Below are 25702 nucleotides of genomic sequence, written 5' to 3' on the forward strand. Positions count from 1 at the left end.
AGAACCCAACCTAAGACAACTTCCATTGGCTTGTGAGCTATACTTTATCAGGTACAGATGATTGCAAATCAGGTACTGAAAGAATTAACAAATCACTGCATTAGGAAAGGTTGGGGGAGAACAAAAATTCCCTGTGTTCCCAGTCCTGCCAAACAATATGGGAAGTCCTGGCTGGACTTCATTGGATTTGAACACTCCACATCCAAAATATCACAGAGTGGTTAGACTTGAGGGTTATTGGAGCATCATCCTCACAGAGGGAAGGGAAACTCAAGGGTGGAGTAGTTTGTTGGTGGCTGCATCATCACCTGGAACGCACTTCTTTTAACTCAAGAGCTAGGGTTCATCTTAAGGTATCACTGAAACAGGAAATATCAGAAAACTCGGGAGGGAGGAACCCGTCTTGTCTGTGCACATTGACTGTTTTCAGAACGTATAAACAATAGCATGACTAAGGCCAATATGCCCTGTGCTCTTTTCCCACTGTTGATTTGAGGCAACCACTCTTTTTATCTGCCATGATATCATCCCTCCACTAACAAGACCCAAACTCTAGTTTCTTCTGGCTTGGGTCTTTTTGGTGGGTACTGGTCTTGGCATAGAATGTTTTCTTTCCTCAATTGAAAGGAGGCATGTGAGCTGTATGCGGTTTATCAAAGAATCAGTAGTGTTTGCGTTGCTAAACTAATTGAGTTTCAGCATTTTCTGTTATTTTCCTTCCTCCTGGAGACATGACGAATAGCTTAACAGGCAAATGACACTGGTTACCATGATCTCTGTTTTCCTAGGAAAGGTACTCATGGTGAAGACACCCAAGGCCAGGTCCTCCATATCACAGACCTATTATCCTTGTGAATAGTTTATCCAAAACCCTAGGCTTCCTGTGCCTTCAGAATTTAAGCAAAAATGCACACCAGGTTATTAACTTGATCTTTTTTAAAAATTGATTTCAATGGACTCACCTTTCAAACTTAGCCTTGTTCTAAGTAATAATGTCTCTAAAATCAGAAGTTTTGTATTTTCTTTAATAGACACATGACTATTAAAATCTTAAGGAACAAACGTTTTTCATTATCCTCTTCAGCTCACTTGGAGAGCCATCAAGGGTGTGTGTGTGTTATCTTTGGGAATTCACTCCCCACTCACATTCTTGTCTGTATTTCCACATGTCTGACCCATGTAGAGGGGTCAGAGATAGGCAAGAGAAGCTTGGCAAAAAGGGGTTCTGAGAGCATGGATGTAGAATATTTGGGGTGTGTGTGAGTATGAGTGTGTGTCTGTGTGTGTAAGTACCTTTATCCTGGAATCAGGGAGCCCACAGAACAAGCGATATCTATCAAAATTCATACTCATTAATTTGTGGTTAACTTGAAGTTGGGAGGAGTACAGGGTGGTCAAGAGCTTTGACATATTACAAAGGAAGGTATGAGAATGTTTAGCTGGGAGAAAAGAAAGCAGAACAAGACTTAATGGTTACCACAAGGAAGAGACATGATGACTGTCTTTGTGAACCCAGAGGCCCACCTTCCTGAAACAGCTACGACAAGTGTTTCCGTGTCCTTTATCTGTGATCTACTGGGAGGTTTGCTAATTAACATAATGGATGTTAGGGATGCTTTTTAACTGGTGAATTGAGTGTTCAAAATAGGGTAATTGGCTAGAAATGTAGGCACTAACATCCCACTTAATATGAATTGTGTGTGTGTGTGTGTGTGTATACTCACTCAGTCCAGACCTACTCATTGGCTTAAGGCTGAAGTTTGGTCCTTGATTCTGTTATGGTTAGGGAATTGTCTTGCCCACTGATTCTCATCTGGAGAGTTTACTAAAACTCAGCTTGCTAATGCAGTATGTGATTCCAGAACAGGGTCTGATAATTTACATTTCTAAGAAATTCTCAGGTGATAACTGTTGCTGATGGTTCACGGAACACTCTTTGGGAATCACTGTTGTGGTCTGACTATAAGGTCACCTGAATCCTCCTACTAGAATATTTTTGCAGCTTCCCTAATTAAGCCTTTTCTGCAAGGTTCTTACTGGAGTGTCAAAAAGAACAGAAAGCTGGGACATTGTACTGGTAGAACAGGTTGTCCAACTAGGATTGTGTCTTCTTTCTAATAAATATTTGCATGAAGGGAAGACTTCATCCTGAATCTTGTTTTCCTTATAACATAATATCTAGTTTCAAAGTCATGGGAGAAGAGACCCACAAGCATCACCTACTCTAACTAGTAGAAGCTGCGGCTATCTATGAAATAATTACTGAGAGTTACCAAACTGTGAGAAGACAATTTGCAACAGACTCCAAGGAACAAAACCATCAGCACTGGGGGCAAGTTACAGGAAAGTAGAGTTTGGCTCAGTAAAGAACCTTGGAGCCATCTGTCCAAAGTCTGAGTTGGACACCTTGGATGAAGTGAGTTCCTGTTCTTGGAAATATTCAGGAGAAAGCTGGTGGCCTACGGTCAACAGATTCAGTTAAGAGAGGGGACACTGGATCAAGCAATATGTAAATTCCTTTCCAAACCTGAGGTCTCCGGCTCTATAAAGGATGTCAAAGTGGATTTATGATGTTGATGCTTCAAGGCCAGGCCCGTTGCAAGAGTGGGGTCTTTGCAGCCATGGCAATTGGGATTCACTGAGTGGCAGCACCATCGGCCTCTCCGTATTAAAGGATCCTTTGTGGGTAGAAACCAGAAACATATTTCCCAAGTGAACAAGCTCCCAGGAAGGGGCTGATTCATTTGCAAAGTCTGCTTTATGGAGGTGAGAACCAAAAATGCCAACCTAATGATTATTTCTTAAATTCATTGACAATCTCATATCCAACGACACAGGCATTCGCCCTGGGCTTTATAAGTTTCACCTCTGATGGAGATAATGTGTTTTTTGTTTTTCGGGTTTTTTTGGCCTTAGATAACAGTTCTGTTCTGTCTCTCCTTGAAGCAGCCAGCACCTTCAAAAACAATCCCGCTCCAAAACACACCCATCATGGACCAAGCTACTGGGCGGTTAAGCTAAGAAACTCGCAGAAAATTACTTGCTCTAGAAATGAATTCACTGCAGGGTTTCTTTAAATAGCAAAGCTCCTAGCTTACATTCTAGCATTTTCCAGATCATTAAGTGTTTGACAGAGAGAGGGTGAACAAAAGATTAAAAAGTCTGGCCAAAGCACCAGGAATCTCAGCTAAAGGCAGAAGGGCTCTAAATGATGTGATTTGTAAAATGAGAATTTACTCAAATCTCCAGTTGCTTATGATAAGTAACCAGTGTATAAATTTGATTTCTTCAATTACTCAATTTGGCATTCAGTAACATTAATATGGAGTAGATTTAAAAGGCACTTTGGACTAAATCTTGTGGGTGGAGGGCCCGGGAATTTTTTTTTTTTTTTTTTTTTTTGCATGTACTGAGACCATAGGAGGGAAGGAAGCTTCCTGTGACCAAGTGCTAAGATGTTATGCCGGATAAATCCCCACTCAATGTGAGTTTCCAATGTTCGCTTCTATCATTGTATCTGTGTTTAATCATGGACAGTTTCAATATACAATTCCAAAAAGTTAAAAACATGACTCTCATGAAATTATAGAGTGAACGTGTGTCAAAAATTTATTTATCTCATTAATGAGGGAACCAATTAGATGGAAAAGCTGGTTCACAGATAATTCGTATATAACGATGCTGGCTTGAGATTGCTAATTGGATACAGAGCTGGTTTATGTCTTACAGGGCAGTAAAACTGTAACTTTTCTACTAGACAGAAATCATTTAAATCTCTAGCACACAAAAATCTCCAAGTTAATGAACCGGTAACTTCACAGGGTCTGGAGCCTGATCAGAAGTTAATAGTAAGTCAAACAAAGAGAATCAAGTAATCCTTGGGTGGGTCCCTTAGACTTGTATCCACCCTTTTGCCTTATTTCTAAGTTTTGGATAATTTTTCTTAATGATAGAAATAATCGAAAGAGGTGAGTTTTGCCTTGGGCACTACGCCAGGAAATTTGTAGCAGCCACCAGATGCTTCTTTTGCTTTGGAAGGCTGAGTGCTTTCTCCTAGTGTGCTTCGTAAAGAGGATTTAAAAAAAAAAGGTTCTCAAATCTGGGGTGGGCGGGGGAGCACATTAAAATCTCAACATCTCCTGGGGAGCTTTAAAAAAATCCAGGGCCCAGGCAACACCCCGGAGCAATTCATTGAGAATCTCTGAGAATGGATCCAGGCAGCAGGATACATTAAAGCTGTTGGGGTGATTCTAATTGCAGCAAGATTGAGAACCAGTGAACTACTTAGAGTCAGTATATACTGTGTATGCCTAAAATAAATTTATCTTTAATTTAGGATCATACTGATATATATTATCCTGTTTTTTCTTTTATTTAATTGTATTTTGAAAATTTTAATTAATCATTAAATGTTTCTCAAATACCATTTTAAAAGACTATACTGTGCTTCAGCATATAAATGTGTTATGATTTATTGGGCTTATTTCTGAACATTTAATGCTATTTTCTTTTTCTTTTTTTTTTTTTGCCATTATAAATTAGACTGCTATGGACATATTTATACAAAAACTTTATCTACTTCCTGGATTATTTTCTTATAATGGATTTCTGGGAGTGGATTTACAGGTCAAAAAAAAATTGTTTTAAAGAGCTTCAAGACATATTACCCAAATTGCTTCCTATAAAGTCTCATCAGTGTATACTTTTAAACGGAGGAGTTCTTCAATTTTTCATTTACATAATATTTACATATTCTAATAACAGTCAAAAATTCATTTTCTTTTAGTCTTTCTCAATGGTTATTTTTAATTTAACTTTTTATTCTGGCTTAAATTTATGTTAGAGTGTATACAGAAACAGTTAAAACTCTAATTTCATATTTTTTCCAAACATCCTTTTTACAACATCCTTTGTGGAATAATTCATTCTTTTTCCATTAATTTATGTAAAATAAAATATGTAGGTGGGTTAACTGTGCTTTGTAATGGTTGATAGACTCATAGATACACATGCCAGTTTAAACTACTAACAAGCTATTTTGAGTGTATTCTTGCCTCAATTTTAACCATCACTATTTCTTAGAGATGTCTAGTTCTGATTTTAACTCTCACTCACTTAGAGAACTCTTAGTGTTGAAAAGCAACTCAGATCTCATCCTCCCTAAGATGGCTTTAATCTGTCTGCAAGCAGCTTGTAGCTTTGCCAATAAGAAGCCTACCTAAATCCATCTGTTCTACTTTAAATATTCTCCCTCTGTAATATTGGTTATACCCTTGCATTATCTATGAAGAAAGACTTTTCTGCACTATATCCCAGACTGACTTATTACCAATTCTGAATTTAGTGGGATCCATTTTCATATATTTTTGTTTGCATATATTTAATATTATTTCTGTAATAATTATAGCCTCATTGTTCTATGCTTAATAGCCCTATTTACAGTCATTAAATGAAGGCTGAAGTTATCAAAGCCACATCACACAAAAGAAAAGGAGGCCAGAATTATGCTCAAGAAAACAGAAACATATTCGATGACTGCAGGACACAAATCTCTCCCTTCTATCCCTCAAGATTCCTCTATTAAATCGCAGGAAAGGTAGACTCGCCTACTCAGTTTTTTAATGAGCTGTGCTTCACTAGCTTTATTACTCTTTGTTAGCTTTGCTGAGTCTGAGAAACCTTCACTGTGCATCTCTTATTTCCAGGCGTTAAACAGACCCCTAGTGACTGTGGGTTGCAAAGAGGAACAGCTGACCTTGGTGGATTTCCATAACCCTGAGAAGGCAGAGGAAGTTGTATGTGTGTTAATTGTATGCTACCGTTCCAGAAACTGAGAATAGCTTACCCTGACTCATTCACCCTCTCCCACCCAGCCTCTGTCTTGATCAGGGAGTTATTTGCTCCTCTGAAACACACACACAAGATGTTGGACAAGAATTAAAGGTGTTGTCTGTGGCCAGGGGAGCAAGTATCACTTAGAAGTGCTTCCCAGCACCAAAGAGTCCATGTGAGACCACTGAACTTTTGGAAACCTGGCAGGTTGGTAGACCCTTAGCTGGCAGATGGCTGGGCCGAGGAGTCCCACTGAGTCTCAGCAATCTTCTTACTTCAAATGAAGAAGCAGTTGGAAGCCCAGACCCCTTGCTGTGGCTGAGCTGAAGGAGGAAGTTGAGCAAACTTTCCTGAGGTCAGTGAGGTGCAGAGCAGGCTGTACCTGTTTGGGGAGAAGTTCCTGAGGCTCTGAGACTACCCAGTGCATGAGAAAAAGTTTCCAGTGACACAGGCCTGACTAGAAGGCATCTTGCCTTGGGGACACAATGTTCTCCCTTGGAGGATTCTGAATGCTGCTTTCTTCACCCACTGCGAGCCCCGAGCCTACCTATCCTACTTCTCCTCCTGCCCCCAGAGTGCTTACAAAACAAGTAGCTCAGGGTGGGGCCAGTTGCTCAAAGCAAGCCCTGGCTTTGTGGGAACTTCAAGGTTGGAGCCTCCTCTTTTGGGGCTCCACAAGTTCTAGGCAGAGAGACACTTTTAGAGTTAAGAGTAAGGAGAAAAGGAGGTGGTCCTAGACTGCCTCCTCCCAGGAGCCAGCCCTAAGCCAAGAATCTGTGTGCCAGAACCTGGTTTACTGGGGGAAGTGCATCAGCAGAGACCAGGGAGGGAATAGAGGAAGTAGACTGAGGAAGGGGAAGAAGGCAATCAAGACAAGATCATCCCACAGGGAGCCCTGGAGTGTAAGACGTACCTTAGAGTATGTGCTACCTCAAGGCCACGGAGCTGGGATTTTGGACTTCCACACCAGTCAATTATGGGTGAAAGCCACTGAGTAGGCCAGTGGCACAGAGACCCCCCCAGGGATTTCTGAAACTCTATTCAGGGGAGGCAGTCCTTAAGGGGTTACACACAGGCAACCCTTTGCATGGATGGAGTCGTAGGCTGTCTGTAGCAGCAAAACCTGCAGACTCTGGGCAAAAGGCTGGTGCAAGGGATCCAATGAGATCTTATGGTGGCCCCACAGTGCCTGCTATAGGAGCCTCTGGGGACACATCTTCTTGCAGCTCTGGGTGGAGCGGTACCCCAGAACCAAAGAGAAGTCATCTTGCCAAAAGCAGGTGGTAAGACATCTGTGGGCTCTGTGGGAACATGAGGCACTTCCTGCTTAGGGAACCCTGCCAGTCAGCAGGGGGAAAGCCTGGCCAGGTCACCCTGAAACCTGCCTGGATGGGACCTTTGCACCGACAACACCTTTTCTCCAGTCCCAGGGGATGCATGACGGGTAGGTCACAGAGCTTTTTGTGTCATTAGACTGTATGTGCAGCTGTCAGACAACTTCTGTTAGTAACACAAATACACCTTTGGAATTATTACTGAATGACACTCCAAAGGGGAATTCTTCTGCATATACAAATTATGTATTCAGTCCTTATCATTCTGAGAAGTTCAACAACACTCATCAGCTCTGCTAAATGTCCAGGACCCTTGGCTTCTCAGCCATTCTTTCAAAGGCCCTAATAATAAGGGAATGATCACTGAGCACTTAATATCTGCCAAGCCCTGTTTAGATCCAGGGTAATAGTCCCAGCAACTCTGTGAGGTGGGTGCCTTTATTATCTCCATTTTACAGATAAGGAACCAAGGCACAGAGTGGTTGAGTGAATGGCCCAGTGTTCCCTAGCTGGTAAATGGCAGAGTTGAGAATTGAAGACAGAGAGTCTGAGTCCAGAGTCTTTGCCCTTGACCACTGGGCTACAGCATGGTGGACCGACAACTCTGAGAGCTTATGAGTAGATTCTGGATGAGAAGAAGCCAGAATTCTACCACGATTTGGCTCAAGGCCCGGTAAGTCAATTCCACTTTAAAAGTTAGATCCTGCTCTGGCTTTCATCTGCTCTTCTTATAGTTTATAGCTGAGGAAAGAGAGATAAGGTAAAGGGAAGTGCTGTGGTCAAGATCGCACAGTTCTTAGTATCCTTAGCACCTCATTCTTGGTCTGTAGTCTTTCCATTCACCTTATTGTCTTATTCAGATTCCTCAGCTATTTTCTTCCTCAGAAACAATAATTAAGAACAGTGAACATTCACTAGGTCCTCAACATAATATGTACTAGGTGTTTTGCTAAGCGTTCCACATGCATTATTTTCTTTAATCCTAGTTATATGCCTATGACATAGGAGGCTATTTTTATCTTCATTTTTTTCAGACGGAGAGCCTGAGACTTGGGGAGGTTTAAATATTTTGGCCAAGGTCACACAACTAGCAGGCGACCAAAACCTAAATTCCTTTTATTCGAGAATCAGTTGCTCTAATTACTTTCAAGAAAAATTATCCAAAACTTGGAAATAAAGCAAAAGGATGATCACATCCTTTTATGTCATACTGAGGAATTTTCTAATTGGCTCATGCAATGAGTATCTAATTTTCTAGGGGAATGTGCCTTCGTTTGGCTTTCTGTTTTTTCTCTTTCTCTTTTAACAGCTGTATTGAGGCATAATTGATATACAATAAATACATATATTTAAAGTGTACAGTCTGATCCACTTTAATGTCATATGTACATCGCCTGTGAAACCAGCACCATGATCAAGGTAATAAATATACCCGTCACCCCCAAAAGTTTTTACTATTTTCTCTTAATTAGAGACCAGACTACCAAATGAAATAGTACTTTATAGAAAATTGAGCAAGTGACTTTTGTCCAGTAGAGATGCAAATGATTCCTCTTTGATAGAAAAGATAACCCCAAGTGTTATAGTTTTATTGCCCTATAAGACATTAATCAGTTTCCTACTTAACTGAACGAATTTATTCTAACATTCCTTTCCTGACTGTTTATATAAATCTTTGTTCCTCAAATGCTCTGTGAATGAGCTTTCCCAGACTACTGGTTCTCTCACTAATGACATAAAGGAACTTTTGACATATTCTCACTATACATTGATAGGAGAGCCATGTTTTAACTCTTTGGACATTGCACTTTGCCACTATTGAGTTAGCATATGTGTGTCTCAGAATGTGTCAATGTATTCCTATATCCCCAGGCTCTTCCAGAGAGCAAATCAAGGCACATATTTTCTTATCCACCTAAGGATGGTAGAACTCTAGATGGTTCTAGATGGTCATGTCAGCCAAGGCAGAAAGCAAGCTTATGATCCTCACTCATTCCTATTTGGTGTGTGCTGGCGGAGTGCCCGGCAAACACAAGTGTACAGAGAATTTGTGCCTTGAATCTCTCCAGGTTCCTCTTCTTTCCATTTCCCGAGGTTTGAGATTTCTTTTTCTGTAGCTGCACAAATATCTAAAATTTCCATAAATTCACTTTCTAGGAGGCAGGTATTACAGGCGAAAGGGCTTTTCTGGGTCCACAGTTCACTAGAACCTCAAGGGGATGTGATGTGAAATGAACGATTTCATGAATAACAAAAAGGAAACACAAAAGCCACCCAGGAAAGGTTGGCCTGTTTTAATCACAAGTGCAAACATGGCTCCCTTCAAATAGATTTATGTGTTCCTTTCCAGAGGTAGCAGCAGGTTTGTTTAACATTTTCTGAGGAATCAGATCTCATGCTTATTAATCATTGCTCCCTCAGGAGCAAACCTGATGAACATGCTTACCTACCTACTTACTTTTACTGTAATCCTCCAAACCCCTGTGATCTCATTTGCCATAATATCACCTCTCAACCCTGCTCTGCCTCCTTTATCTGGCCAGCTTCTACCCAGCCTTCTTAATTTAGCACAAGTGGCATCTCCTGGAGGAGGCTGGTGGCTTGGCCAAGGCCCCCTCTGGACTCCTGTGTGCTCTTAGGTGTCCTGTCCTAGTATTTCTCACTTCATGCTACATTGGTCTCTTTATGTTACCTACATCTCCCACTATCCTGTTACGGGTCTTCAAAAGCTACCCTTTTAGTCCCAGTGGCTAGCACACAAAACACATCAAGTGACTGTTTTTGAGGACAAGGATCAGAGCTCACACTTTTTTTTGATGTGGACCTTTTTTTTTTTTTTTTTTTTTTTTGGTTTTTATTGAATTTGTTACAATATTGCTTCTGTTTTTTATGTTTTTGGGTTTTTGGCCCCAAGGCACGTGAGATCCTAGCTCCCCGACCCGGGATCGAACCCGCACTCCCTGCATTAGAAGGCGAAGTCTTAACCACTCACTGGACCACCAGGGAAGTCCTGGAGCTCACACTTCTTTGTAACAGTTTTTGTTTGACTTGATGCTGGGCTCTCAAACATGAGTAGACACTCACATACATGTTGCTTGTTTCCTGCAGTTTTTTTGGTACCAATCTTCCTTTGAGCATTGAAGGCAATATGTCCTCAATTAATTTGGGCATTTATTGGACAGTCCAATGAACAATTTAAGAAATCACAAACATACACACACACTGTCTGACATCAGAATCATAGAAGGTAGAGGGAAGTATTAGGGGAACATGTTAAGGCTTCCCTTTCCAAATGACACAGAGACAACTCTTGGAAATTGGGTGTCACTTTTGTGGGGCCTGACTAATGAGCCCAGAAAATGTAGCCCCAGTGCTGTTTACCAGGGACTCTGGTTCTAATGGAACCAGATGGAAGGCCATCAAAATCCCCCAAACATGAAATCATGAAGCTATACCTTACATAGCTTACACCCTTCTTCTCACTCAGACTCAGCTAGCTCTTTCAGAAATTCCCTGGACACCAGAACCAGCTCTATTTCTAAACAGTTTTTGTGAACTTTGGTTAAAAAATAAGTTAAAAATAATTGGATTCCTGAAGAAAATGAGTTCCCTAATTAAGAAAATATCATTTTAAAATGTAACTATAGAATCAGAAATCTTGAAAAGTTCTTGAACGTTGAGGTCAGTTGGTTTTTTTTTTTTGTTTTTTTTTTTTAGAGGGATGTTGGCTAAAGGAGTGCAAGTTGGAATGGGGTCCAGGACTAGCAGCAGCAGCAGCCCTAGGGAACTCACTGGGAATACAGATTCATGAGCTCCACCCTAAGCCGGCTGAATTGGAGCCCCTAAGGGTGCAGCTCAGGAATTTATGTTTTGCCAAGCTCTCCAGGTGATCCTGATGGTCACTAGAGGTGCTGACTTAAAACTCTCCAGAGGATCAGCTGTCCTCCTTGGGAAGCAAATCAATCCATTCTGCAGGGTTCTCAGTAGACCGGGGCTTCTAAAAAGGTAGCTGCATCAAAATCACTAGGAGAGTTTGTTAAAACATCGATTCCTGGACTTCAACCCTGGGGATTCTAGTTCAGTAGGTTTGGGGTGGGGCTTCTGAAGTTCCATTTCTATCAAGCTGCACAGTGGTTCTGCTGGTCCATGGACCACACTTTGAGAAGAAAGGACAGACATCCAGAGAGCAATGAGCTGATCATACATGGCTACAAAAGCTGTACTCCATGTAGTCAGGACATCATGAAGCCTTGACAATCACGAGGAGGTTTTTGTTTTTTCCCTGTAAGAAACTCAGCGGAATATTACTGGGCTCTTTGCTGTTTAAAAATAGCATAGAAGACTTGGGAGCAGGCTCCTTTCTGTATCTTCAAAAGGCAACATCTTTGTGCAATGTTTTCCTTTCATATCTTTTTTGATGAGGACAGTCACTTAAATATCAGTACTTAGAGGCTGCTGGGACAGGGCTCATAACACTACCCATCCCAGGGCTTCCCAGCTGAGCCCCTCACCAAGGAAAGGAATAAATGAATAAATGAATGAAGAAGTAATGACTACAACCTCCACATCTAACTGTAATGCCTGTTATCAGAGAGCCTGCATCTGAGTTCAGAACTGTCTCATTGAGCACCATAACCTCACCAGAAGAAAAGCATGGGCTATAAAATGAGATGAAAATTACCCCTGCTTATTATTTTCAATGAGAGTGAACTGGAAAAGGGGTATAACATAGAACGGGCCAACTGTGTGTCCATTCACTGGACCTCTCTGAACTTCCATCCTTTCATCTGTGAAGCAGCATTAACAGTACATACCTCAATGTTGCTGTGAACAGAGCTTGTGGACCAATGTGGTTCATGGACCAGTGGCATCAACATCACCTGGAGTCTGCTAGAAATGCAAATTCTTAAGCCCCACCCCAGGCCAACTGAATCATAATATCTGGAGCGGGGTCTCAGCAATCTGTGTTTTAACATGTCCTCCAGGGGATTCTGATACACACTGCACACTAAAGTTCGAGTAACACTGGATATGAAGACCAACAGTAGATTCTCATGGTCAAGACTAGCTAAGGAGTGAGGGTGCACTGCTGCAAATGCTGGCTCTACTACTTGCTGTGTGATCTCAGGCAAGATGTTTAGCCTCTCTGTGCCTCATTTTCCTCATTTTAAAGTGGATTATTGTTGTAAGGATTAAATGAAGTAACACAGGTAAAGCAGTTAGCAAAAGGGCTGACACATAGGGCTCAACAAATGGTATTACTGCATATTTAAGTATAGATAGAAGCAAGGCCAATGTTATACCATATATATAGTATAATAATTATTTATAATTATTGCTTCTGGACCATGAGGTCATTGTTGACTTACTTTTTTATACTTTCCTTCACACTTTTTCTACAATTTATATGAATTCTTTTTTAAACATCTTTATTGGAGTATAATTGCTTTACAGTGGTGTGTTCGTTTCTGCTTTATAACAAAGTGAATCAGCTATACATATACATATATCCTCATATCTCCTCCCTCTTGCGTCTCCCCCCAACCCTCTCTATCCCACTCCTCTAGGTGGTCACAAAGCACTGAGCTGATCTCCCTGTGCTGTGTGGCTGCTTCCTACTAGCTATCTATTTTACATTTGGTAGTGTATATATGTCAGTGCCACTCTCTCGCATCGTCCCAGCTTACCCTCTCCCCCACCCCTGTCCTCAAGTCTATTCTCTACATCTGCATCTTTATTCCTGTCCTGTCCCTAGGTTCTTCATAACCATTTTTTTTTTTAGATTCCATTTATATGTGTTAGCATATGGTATTTGTTTTTCTCTTTTTGACTTCACTTTGTAAGACAGACTCTAGGTCCATCCACCTCACTACAAATAACTCAATTTCATTTCTTTTTATGGCTGAGTAATATTCCATTGTATATATGTGCCACATCTTCTTTATCCATTCATCTGTCGATGGACACTTAGGTTGCTTCCGTGTCCTGGCTATTGTAAATAGAGCTGCAATGAACATTGTGGCACATGACTCTTTTTGAATTATGCTTTTCTAAGGGTATATGCCCAGTAGTGAGATTGCTGGGTTGTACGGTAGAACCTCCATACTGTTCTCCATAGTGGCTGTATCAATTTACATTCCTACCAACAGTGCAAGAGGGTTCCCTTTTCTCCACACCCTCTCCAGCATTTATTGTTTCTAGATTTTTTTTTTTTTTTTTTGTGCTACGCGGGCCTCTCACTGTTGTGGCCTCTCCCATTGCGGAGCACAGGCTCCGGACGCGCAGGCTCAGTGACCATGGCTCACGGGCCCAGCCGCTCCACGGCATGTGGGATCTTCCCGGATCGGGGCACGAACCTATGTCCCCTGACTCGGCAGGCGGACTCTTAACCACTGCGCCACCAGGGAAGCCCTGTTTCTAGATTTTTTGAGGATGGCCATTCTGACTGGTGTGAGGTGATACCTCATTGTAGTTTTGATTCGCATGTCTCTAATGATTAGTGATGTTGAGCATCCTTTCATGTGTTTGCTGGCAATCTGTATATCTTCTTTGGAGAAATGTCTATTTAGGTCTTCTGCCCATTTTTGGATTGGGTTGTTTGTTTTTTTGATATTGAGCTGCATGAGCTGCTTGTAAACTTTGGAGATTAATCCTCTGTCAGTTGCTTCATTTGCAAGTATTTTCTCCCATTCTGAGGATTGTCTTTTCATCTTGTTCCTTTGCTGTGCAAAAGCTTTTAAGTTTCATTAAGTCCCATTTGTTTATTTTTGTTTTTATTTCCACTTCTCTAGGAGGTGGGTCAAAAAGGATCTTGCTGTGATTTATGCCATAGAGTGTTCTGTCTATGTTTTCCTCTAAGAGATTTATAGTGTCTGGCCTTACTGAATTGTTTTTATAACCAGAAGAAACACTATAACAATGATGTACATAAAGAAGGGAAAGTGTTAATAGCTGAGTTGGATGAGTTATTGGGTTGGCTATGGAATATCATATGGGTCCTCATGGGTCTCCCTCCATTCATGCCTTATTCTTAGAGCCAAACATATCTTTTATTGGCTTCTGTACATACATGTGTGAGTTTGATCATTCCTATGCAATCAATCAGGAAGAAAAACCTCTTAGGCCTCATTACCCATGGGCCTGGGCTCCAGATGATTGATTGGACTGAGGTGATTTCTATACCTGATGGATCATAAGACAGACCATCTGGAACAGAGATAAGTCATCTCAGCTGAGGTCACTCTAGATCAGCTAGCCCCCAGCTGACCTAGCAACTGACCACAGACTGAGCCTAACCAAGATGAGAAACACTGCCCAGCTGAACTCAGTCCAAATTACTGACTTAGAATCATAAGCTAAATAAATGAATACTGTTGAAGCCACTAAGTTGGGGGGGGGTTACTTGTTACCCAGGATAAGCTAACTGATACACTGGGTATACGTCAAGAGTTTGCTATTACGCCATCATCCTATTCTTCCCTCAATATCCAGCAGTCAAATTTCTTTTTACTCTTTTATGTTAAGAGTTTTACAGACAGTGGGACTATCAGGATAAGTAAGCAGCAGGCAGCAAGTAGAGCGGAAATAAAGCAGGCTCGAAAGACACATCCGTAATGGAAGGTGCTGTCTTCACGTCCTTTAATAAAAGAAAATAGGCCAAGAGGAAAAAAAGAAGCCTGACTTAATATAAATTTTTCACATGGCATCTCAGGAATAACCAGCCAGTCTATTCTTAGTCTTTTCCTCTATTGAAGCTGAAATTTATTTCCACTTTAATGTCTATCTTGGTCTGAAAGGCAATACTGAACTTATGGGCCAGGACAGGAAGAATGGAGTCGGGATAATAAAGTGTTGGCATCTCATTTCTTTCAGGAGCCTGAAAACAAATCAATGTAGGGCTGGACCCAGATGTTACCACCAATCTATCTCTTTACTGCTCTGCTGATGGCCATTAATTAATGAGACCTCAGGTGCAGCATTCTGGGCAGAACCAGGGTGTCCTCTGCAGCTTCATCTATCCTTTAGGGAGTAAGAAATCTCCTTGCTTACCTGTTGAGAAATTGCCTATTCTGTTCTAACTTTTGGGTCATATTGATTTTAATTAGATGAATTTGGCCATCTTAAGTGCCTGGAAGCACCACAGTTGACACATAGTTAACTCACCGCATGCCAGGTAGTGTCTGACCTCTTTGTGTGTGATAATCTCCACAACAACCCCATTATCATTTCTCTACCTTATACATGAAGAAACTGAGGAATAGGAAGGTTAAATAGCTTCCCTCAAATCTGAGGCTGGAGCACCCACCATTAATGCTTATGTTAGATCTCAGCCAGATGACAGGACGGTGCCTAGGATATAGTAGATGTTCAATAAATACTGTGTCTGACTGACCATGTGAGCCCTAACAGAGATGTTGTACCAGGTGCTGGCAAGCGCTCCTAGAGAGTGACTATTAGTGATGGGTACTGATTAATTCTCCCCTTTTATCCCTACTTTTCCCTTTATAGGGCCACTCTTAGCATATCTATTCTTTATGGATTTTGAGGGGCCTATGAAATTCTTTATGGCTTAAAAGTTGGTGATTTGGTAGGAAGTTCAGGAGACTTGTCTGGAAAGTGAGATTTCCCAGCAAGCACACTGTTTTCACTCGGGTTCTGTGTGTGCTGTGGATGACGGCTGGGGTAGTGGTGGAGATTCTGGGCATGGTGGATAGCAAAAGCACCACCCCCCTACACACATCTGCCATTGTCAAGATGGCTTGCCTCTTTCCTTTCTTCTCTATGTTTTAGCCAAACGTCAACATTTCTTGGGCTCAGCTGATCGTTCAGTCTTCACTGATAAGGAGAACCTTGCAAGTACAATTTGCTCCCCTCTCAATAAATTGGTCAGCTCCTTTCATCTCTTTCTTTCCACCTTCTGTCCCCACCCCACAAACACATACAAATGTGCATGGAACACACCCCCCACCACCATACTTTCTTTTGCTCTCAACCAGGAAAATTCAATGTGAGACTCTATCTTTGAAATACAACCACTCAGAATCAGCTCAGAGTCAACATGGCCCCAGTGAAACCCCTGGAGTTCTGAGTTTTCCCAGCAGGCTTCAGACAGAAGTGGAGTCAACATAGTCAAGCGTAAGATGAATTCCAATGAGCTCCACTAAATAATGCCAAACTCGAGGACACTAGTTACCTGGGTTGAAGGACATACAGTTTTGAAGTCTCAGGTGTCAGTAAAGGTGTGTTTAAAATTTCAGTCATGATGTGAATTAACATACTTTATTCCCTGCCAATTTTGGAAGCAGAAAGATGATTTTATATGGGGACAAGACAGGACAAGGGAAAGGACATAGCTTATAATTTACATGTGCTCTTGAGGTTTCAAATATGGCTGCAGTGGTAAAAAAGCAAGCCACAGCACTTCATCATGAGTCTGTTTAATTATAAATTCATTTAAAAACACATATCAAGCACCTGCTGTGCGGGAATTGTCAGTGTGAGTGTGTGAAAGATGAATAAGATAGCATTCCTGTCACCAAGAAGTTTGTAGCTGAGTTCAGGTGCAGGAATATGGATCTAGAGACATACCCAGGCTGTGGACCTGGCAATACTTTGAAACCCACACTGATCAGAAAATAGTACTTATTTTTGACTCCCAAATGTAAATTAATGTTCATTCTCCCGAAACATAATTTAATAGCTAATCTAAGTCTTCTTCCTTTGCATTACCAAACTCCCGACATAAAAATGAAGGAGGACAGATTGATTCTCTTAAGCGTGGAAGACAAAGCACAAGGATCTGTTTTGAATGGTCCAGATTCTTTTATACTGACCACCAGTATGAGTTATTGAAAGCGTCGTCTTCCCCACTCCTATCTCCCTAAAATCAAAGACCTACTGAATTTTCCGAAGGGCACATTCAAGAATTGAGAAAGCAAGTAAGAAGGTAAGAAAGCAAGAGAGAAGGAGACTTCCTGTGAAAAGGATACTTAATGTCGGATGGCTTTGGGGGGAGCCAAATCTTTCCATACATCCCTGATCTCCTTCCCCTAACCTACCCCCCAACACCCTTCTCTTGCCTGGTATAAATTTACCCAAGATTTCACAGATGCTTTCCCTGATGGGGCTCCCCTCCCCTGACCAGGCCCCGCCCCATTTTAAACAGTCTCCCAACACTCTATAATTTTGTTTGTACCATTTAGCGTAGTGTAGCGGTTGCAAGTATGGACTCCAAAATGGGATTTCTTCAGTTCACATCCTGCCTCTGCCACTTTCTGGCTGTGTGCCTTTAGGCAAGCTGCTTAACCTCACTGTGCCTCAGTTTCCTTATCTGTAAAATGGGGCTAAGAGTAGTTCCTACCTCATAGGCTTTTTATGAAGACTAAACGAGTTAATATTTATGAAAATGATGAGAACAGTGCCTGGCATATAGTAAGTGCTAAATAAGTGTTCATTTAATAAATAAACATAGTGGAATGAGTTGTTTAATATGTTCCTTTCAAATATAAGTTCCAACTTATTGTTTTATGTCACTGAGGTGAATTATTGTGACACTAGATGTCTGATGCACAAGACTGGAGTAAGGAAGGCATTACTATCCACTATTATTACTACTGTTGGTACCTAACGTTTATGGACTGTTTGCTCTGTGTCTGGCACTGTAGTCAAAACTTTATAGGCATTGTCTAATGTAATCTTTACAAGTCTTAGAAATAGATACTCTATTGATACTCATTCCTCAGATGAGGAAAAGGATGCTCAGAAGGGACTAAACAATCTGCCCAAGGTAACAGCCAGGAAGTGCTGATTCAATCCCAGGAGATTTGAGGAGCATTCCAAGTTCTGGATCATTTGAGGAGTTCGCACGATAGTGACTGGGAACTAAGGCAAAGAGATGGGGACAGTATGATGGCCATGGAAATGTGTCTTTCAGATTTTTGCCTGTAGGTGGGGTTTGAGTACCACCTCCCCCCCCCACACACACACACCCCTTGAGGGTGGGCTAGACTCAGTGACACATTTCCAAAGATAAGAATATGGAAAGGGAAAAATAGTAACTCTACAGGGGAAAGACTTGGCAAGCACTACCTTGGGCAAGTAGTATAATATCACCAGTGATGTAATATGGATTTGCTGTCCCCCCTGACATAAGGTGATGAATAGGACACTTCACTTCTGCCATATTCTTTCCCAAAACCTATAACTCGAGTCTAACGGTAAGAACAACAGCAGACAAACCCAGATTGTGGGAAATTCTACAGGGTGCAGGGCACTACTCCTCGAGACGGTCAAGGTCATAAAAAACAAAGAAAGATGGAGAAACTGTCATAGATCATAGGAGACAGGGAGAAATAACAACTAAATGCAATGTGGTATCTGGACTAGATCCTGGACCAGGAAGAGAACATTAATGGAAAAGCTGGTAGGATCCAAATAATATCTGAAGTTTGATTAATAGTAATGTCAGTTTCTTAGTTGTGACAAATGTACCATGTGTTCAAATGTACAAATGTGAAAATGTAAGGTGTTAACAATGGGGGATATTGGGTGGGAGGTGTACTATCTTTGCAACTTTTCTGCAAACCTAAAATTATTCCTAAATAAAAAGTTTATTTATTTTTTATTCCTAAATTAAAAATGCCTCCAGAAATTGTGATTTGATTGGTCTAAGATATGGCCTGAGCTTTGGAATTTTTATAAGATCCATGGGGATTCTGATGTGCAGACAAGTTTAGGAAACCATTGATCCACATTCTTAAGAGCTACTGAGTTGAGTGGTAAAGCCAGTTTCTTTTAAGTAAAGTCACAAGGGGCAGCTGCTTTAAGGTGGCTCTACCCCTGAGCTACTGGTTCCATCTCTGTGATGACGGTACAGTGGTTCTTTCTGGAACAGCACTCCTTGCAAATTTACTCTCACATTTATCCTCAGAAACAGGACCTTATCTCTTTGGTGGGACACTCTAATGTACTGGTTAGATTAATCCTAATCTCCTATTATGTTGGCTAAGTGGGTATTCAGACCTACCTTTGGAGAACCAAACTAAATGGAGTCACTATTGTCAGGGACAAAATGTACATGGTCAATACAGGCATATAAAGGAAATGTAAACTAGACTTACAGGAATTTACAGCTCTTCTCAGAAATCAGAAGAGGACACTAGCCAATCCTCAAACTCCAGGTCTGTTCATGCCAGCTCTGGATTTCCTTGTTCCCCTCACTCAGCTCCCCTGATCCAAATGAGAAAGAAGACCACTGGGCAACCAGTCAGCTGAAAAAGACAAATAACTTCCCTATGATCCCATAAAAATCCCTTAGTCTATGAGCAACTCAGAACTCATTGCTCCCAGAGTCTTGAGTTTCCCAGTTTGCATGCAGGTCAAAGCCTTGCAATAAACTCATCCTTCTGCTTTGTTTTATTCAGCGGGCAGAGTTTGGTTTTTGACACCTTCTAGCATGCAAGGAATTTATTCCTGAGGAGCTGGGTGAATGAAACAGCCGTGAATCAGTTAAGTGCCTAGTGGGAGGTGACTATTTAAAGGTTTTTTGAAGAGGACCTGTGGGCAATGAGAGGCTTCTCCTGTAACAGACCTCCCAGGTTAGCTCATTTAATTTCTTTACATTTGGGTTCAGTGTTTTCTGGCAGCAGGGCGCTTCACAGACTAGTCATCTCCCTCCCTCACTAGAAGCGTAGTGGCTACCATAATGGATGCTGGAGGTGCCCTGCCCAGATCCCAGTTACTCTTTGCTGGCAGGTGTACCAGTTTCCCAGATGCTGAGCTTGCTGTGGCTCACAGGTTACACCTGTCATTTCTCCTGAGCCCTGCTCTTGACTGACAGGGCCCACCTCCCCTGAGATGCCTGGCCGTTTCCAGGCTGCCCAGGGACTGACTGATACAGAGCTACCTCCTTGCCTCAAGGCAGGATGAACTGTGATGCAACCCACACTCCAGAGCTGAGGATCAGACTGCTAGTCCACAGCTGAGATGGCATCCTTGCCAGGCTCTTACCCCTGCCCCATCCTGTTCCTCTCATGTTATTACAGGTTGACCTGAAAATCCTTTCTCACTGAATCACTTGCACTCATATTCCACTACAACCAGGGAATCAGACTTACATCAGCCCGCATCCTGTTCCAGGCGGTGACTGAGGGGACAGCAGATAGGGTCCTCCAGTGGCCTCCCACTCCAAGGATGCTCACCAGCTGGCCATCCCTGTCTAGCTGGGAGCCCCTAGTAAGTCATGTCCTCTCACTGGGTCTCAATTTCTCCATCCACAGCTACCTCCTATTGGGCTCCCTGTTTCCGCTCTTGTTTCACCCCAATCCAGAGTGATGTTGGAAAAAGATAAGGCACATCACGTCAGTCCCCTTCATAGAACTCTCCAGAGGCTTCCAGTACTCCCCCACCAAAAGCCAGACCCCTAACCAGGCTGTGCAGTCCTCGCTGATCTGGCGCTTCCTAACTCCCGGCCTCGTTTCACACCCCATCTTCTCCAACAGCTCTGGCCACTTGCTATTGAAAACACACCATCCTTCCTGAAATACTAGCCCCCACCAAGATGGTGCCTTCTTCTCCGGAGCTTGACTGCCATCCCCTCAGAGAGGCCCGCCCTCACCCCGTCTCACATTTCCACTTCACACTATTTTAATCTCCTGTTTAGCCCCTGTTCCATCTGATGTGGTTCTTGTCTGTCTGCCTGTTTGTTGGATGTCTGTCTCCTCCCACTAAAACGTTATCTCCACGTGAGATCTTGCCTGACTTGTTCACTCTGTTTCCCCAGTGCCTAGAGCAGCACTAGGCATGTAATAGATGCTCAGTAAATACATGGGGGCGACAGAAGGAGGGAGGGAGGGAGAGTCGACGGTGCTTTGAACTCCAACGCCACAGCACGAGGATCTGAACCCACTGATGACCTCGGAGGCCCAGGAGGCTTTGCCAGGCTGCCTATAAATCATAGAACAAAGAGACCACCCTTGCCCCACAATGGCACCCCTCTGCCAGCATGCCCCCTCGAGGTCTGTCCCAATCCCTGTCTTTCTGGCCAAGTCCTCGCTGCTCTTTCTGGTTCAGGGAAGCCCAGCTTTGGCAGGACTCAGCATGCTGAGGGCCCTACAGTCCACACTGGCCTCTCTTGAGCAGGGTGGGCTGCCCTAGATTTCTTGCTCAGCTCCATGGAAGCTCAGAGAGGCCGCAGGGCATCCCCATTACCCCCAGCAGCTGCTTCACAGAGGCGTATCCGTAGCTCATGTCAAGGACCCCCAGTGCCCACAGTGATTGCTGGCTCCACAGAGCGAATGAAGTCATTTGCATCAGTCTCCAGGGTTGCTAATGGCAAACTCTGCAAGTCGACTCCTCTAGAGGCCCCTGCCTGCTCTTCCAGGGCTCTGAGGGCCTTGCCTCTTCTGGAACAATGACTGTGGATTGAGGCAATCAAGGTCAGAAAAGTGCACGCGGGCCCCAACTCAGGCTGGCAGGCAGGTCTGCAAACAACCAAATTATCCAGTTCAGAGCGAGCGCTGGCTGCTGAGAAAGGGTCATTTGGGAGGCCGCTGACTGCGATGTGGATCCAGGTGTCCTCTAGGGTAGGAGCCTGTAGATGGCTGCAGGCAGCAGAACTGACCTTTACCCCAGGGTGGGGGTCAGAACTCTAAGACAGCTCTCAAGGTTCCCACATAGCTCTGTGTGTAATCTCCTCTCACTGAGTGTGGGCATTTGTGAATAGGACAGGATGTCACTCTGTGATTAGCTTATGTTCAATGGAAAAGGGTAAAGTGATTCTGCAGGTGTAATTAAGGTCCCCAATCAGTTGATTTTAAGATCATCAAAAGGGAGATTTTCTGGGGTGGGCCTGACCTAATTAGGCAGAAGCTCTTAAACCAGGGAGCTGGCCCTCCCTGAAGAAATTCTCCTGCTGGCCTCGAAGAAGTAACCTGCAATGCTGTGAGAGGGTCTGCAAGGGGGCTGTGTGGCAAAAGGACCCGAGAATGGCTCCTGGCGACCAGCGAGCCAGGAATCAGCCCTACAATGCAAGAACTGAATCTGTCAACAACCCGAATGAACTTGGAAGAGGACCTCAGGCTCCAGATGAGGATGCAGCCCAGCTGACCCCTGGACGGCAGCTGTGAGACCCTGAGCAGAGAGCCCGGCCACAGGGTGCCCAGACCCTTGACCCATGGAATGTGTGAGATGTTTTAAGCCACTAAGTTTGAGGTAATATTGTTTCACAGCAATAAATAAGGAATACACCTGGGTTCCAGAGAGGCCCCTGTGGGTTCCCGGTGCTGCCTCCCCCAAGTCAGAGGGCTTCTACCTGCTCTTGTCTCCCTCCACTCCTCTGCTTAGGGAAGGCTCACGGGTATCGCAGTGTAGTGTGGAGGCTCCACTTAGCAAGCGTTATAACAAAGTCACAACAGTGTCCTTACTTGTGAGTGAGGGGGTTGAGTTGAAGGCTTCGCAACATTTCTTACAGCTCAACATTCCATGATTCTACAATGTAATACCACCCCTGGTGGCACAGGGGTGGCATGGCACATTGAGTGGTTCAAAAGGCCCCAGAGTTGGGATCTAAGATGGGATTCAAAACTAGGTGTGAATGACCCAAGGCACTCTAACCTTCATTCTCCATTAAAGCACTTTGGATTGTACCATTTAAATGGCCTCTTTGGACCCATGGCGTGAAATTTACACTCACTGATCTACACCAGGGCATTTTCCATCAAAGACCTCTTGTTTTGGTTCTTTCAAGTCCAACTTTAATTTGTTTTTGTCCCATGAGGGGTGGAGAGTTTCTGCCACTCACCAGTACTGACTCCAGAGCAGCAGAGTTCATACTGGCACTGACGCTCTATCGATAATGTTTTTCAAAGTGGTAGCAGGGTTCCCATGAAGTCCGATATAATGGCTCTAAAATGGAGCTGTGCAGCAGCGTTTTGCACCCCACATGCTCCCCTTTATATTTTTTTGCCATCTGGAGGCTGAAGTTCTGTGTTGACTGCTGTGGTATACTCCCTGGGACTGCAGGAGCTGCTGACTCCTTCCCACTCCCCTGCTGGCAGGCTGGAATTAATTATTCCCTCTCCTGTTCCTCACCCCACGCCATTTTATTTTTAAAATATTAACAACGGTAAAGTGGGACTTACATTTTTGTCTGATGCTTAAAAACAAACCATTTGATCCTGTTTGCTTGGGGCTCATGGGTGAAATCAACCTTAAAATCACAAGATGCCACAAAGAGATGATTCTCCGATTCCTTTAGTAGGAAACCGGAAGTAGCAGGACCTGCCAAAACCCCGGACAGATACTGGTTGGAGGAGCACAGATCATGGGTGGGTGTGAGCTGAAGGTGTTTAAGGATCCGGAGATTCAAAGATGTAGTGAGCTCGGAAAAAGCGGTCACAGGGCTCAGGGTAAGGGGGGCCTGGAGTATGTGAGGGACAGTCCACTATCCTTAGAGAGGGTTTGCAACACTGAAGGAACAGGAGTTAACTCACTAGAGGCAACTTGAGAACTGGGCTGGGGTTACAGTGAGTGGAGCTTAGACTTGAAAATGGACCTGGATTAGAATCTTAGCTCTGTCATTTTCAAGTTGAGGGACTAAGGTAATTTTACTTACCTTAAATTACTCACTGAATCTCAGTTTTCTCAGCTGTAAAATGAAACAAATAATACCTTGTAGGTTGTTATGGGAATCAAATGAGATGATGTATGCAAAAACCTTAGCTTAATGCCTAGCAGACGGGTGCTGAATAAATGGTACCCAGCTGGAGCCCAGTGAATACATGTTGAATAAATGAAGGGCTGAAATATCAATGTGCCAAAGCTGGAGACAGCTGTTTTGATGCTTGGGGTGTCTGGAGATGACAAGTTGCAAAATCGTAGCAGCCATTCTTGATGCTCCACCTGTATCACCTTGGTACTCACCTCTCCTGTATATTCTGAGAGCCTCTATGACAAGCATCTATGACTCGGTGCCTTGGGGATTTCTCCAGTCTCAGGAGTAGGCTTAGCCTCTTACTGGGCTGGGTGCAAGTTTACACTCCTGGGAAGAGCCCTTAGCCACTGAAGGATGGGAGTTGGTACATAAATACCCTAAATTCCTTGCCCTTCAGGTGGGGTAATTCAGGCATATTGTGTACTCCCTCTGAGAGAGGTCCTAGCAGGACTGAACCCCAGCAGGTGATACCCTGCACTCTGATGTCCCCTGTATTTGCTTCTTTCCCACCCCATCTAGCTCCCCTGCTCACTGATCACTGCTTCCTAGGATTATCTCCCAAATAAAGTATGTGCACTACATCCTTCTCTCAGGGTCTGCTTCTGGGAGGACCCAACTTAAGAGAGCATTCCGATTAAAGAATTTTGAAGGCTTTACATTTTTAGTTTCTTTTGTTTTTTTGCTTTGGGGTTTCAGTAACCTGAAGCCGGTAGAGGATTGAACAAGTGGACAGCTCTTCTGCCCAGGGTGTGATCCTAGGAGTCTGCCATCTGATATCTGAAGTGATTTGAGAAAATGAACAGCCAGGTCTCAGAATGGTCTTTGAGAGTGCCTGACTAGATAGCTGGGTGAGCCGGGCGTTGTCTGCTAATCTATGGAAGAGTTAAGATGAAGGCTCTCGTGGGTCTGCTGTGAGGCCCCGATGCAGGTGCCTGGTTTGTTTCCGTGACGCAGCAGCACAGCTGAAAAGGCTTCAGGGTTTTTTCCACTGTCTCATCCCTCGGGTTCCCATTTCCAAAGCACTCTTTGGATAAAGGGTTGGCTGAGGATTGTTTCTAACATTACGGGGAGATCTTGAAATTATAGGAGAAATCAGGGTTTTCTTAAACAGGAGGGACTTCTGGAAGGACAGAAAAAAAACTTCAAATACAACTGCTTTTGCCGAGACAAGCTCAAGTGAAATTTCAGATAAAGAAAAATCATCACAAAACAGTAGGAAACTGATATTTTTTTCCAGTTTGAGCCCAGAAAGTCTTACTCATCCTCAAAGTTCGGAGCAGAAAATTTTCCCTTTGACTTTCCCTGAATTTACCAGACATCTGGGTCTGTGACTGCTTAGGTGCCTTGGAGAGATGCAGCAAGGTGTTCCAGGTGCCCTCTTGACCCAAGGATATCCAAAACTTAAGTCCAAGGGCTCCAAATCTGGCTGAGGAAGGAATTGGAAGGCTGACAGTGGCAGGGTAATAATAACGCATGCTCAGGTTTCCTGCTTTGTGGAATGTAGTGGAAGTTATGCAGGCCCAGGATGGACAGGTAGAGCCTAGAGCCAGCCTATGGCAGATGGACGGGCTTTCTGTGACTTACGCTCCCAAGACTGGGGGGCTGTGGTAGATATTTTTACAAAAATGGCTGTAATAATTCCCCTCTCAGTATCCATAATCTGGGGGTGCCCCTCCCACACTGATTCTGTACTTGGCCACGTGACTTACTTTGGCCAATGGGACAATAGCAAATGTGGCCTCACCAGACTTGAGAAGTGCCTACACCTGGTGGCTTGCCCTCTTGTGCTGTTTTTGAATGGTATGTGGTCTAGTCACCCCTATTG

At 43.3% G+C, this 25702-nt stretch overlaps 1 protein-coding gene across 3 annotated transcripts in view; it reads right to left on the minus strand.

The window, feature by feature from the left end:
• SNAP25 (synaptosome associated protein 25) overlaps positions 1 to 25702 on the minus strand; it is an 80310-nt gene that overhangs the window by 39340 nt on the left and 15268 nt on the right. Inside the window, exon 1 of one of the 3 annotated variants that reach the window (XM_060285564.1) lies at positions 19286 to 19310. The exons of the other annotated variants lie outside the window; for them this stretch is intronic. The gene's annotated coding sequence lies outside the window, so the exon portion shown is untranslated. Of the gene's footprint in view, positions 1 to 19285; positions 19311 to 25702 lie in introns of those variants that run through there. 3 annotated transcript variants of the gene reach the window in all.

This window comes from Globicephala melas, chromosome 15 (genome assembly GCF_963455315.2).
Source record: "Globicephala melas chromosome 15, mGloMel1.2, whole genome shotgun sequence".
Classification (NCBI taxonomy): domain Eukaryota; kingdom Metazoa; phylum Chordata; class Mammalia; order Artiodactyla; family Delphinidae; genus Globicephala; species Globicephala melas.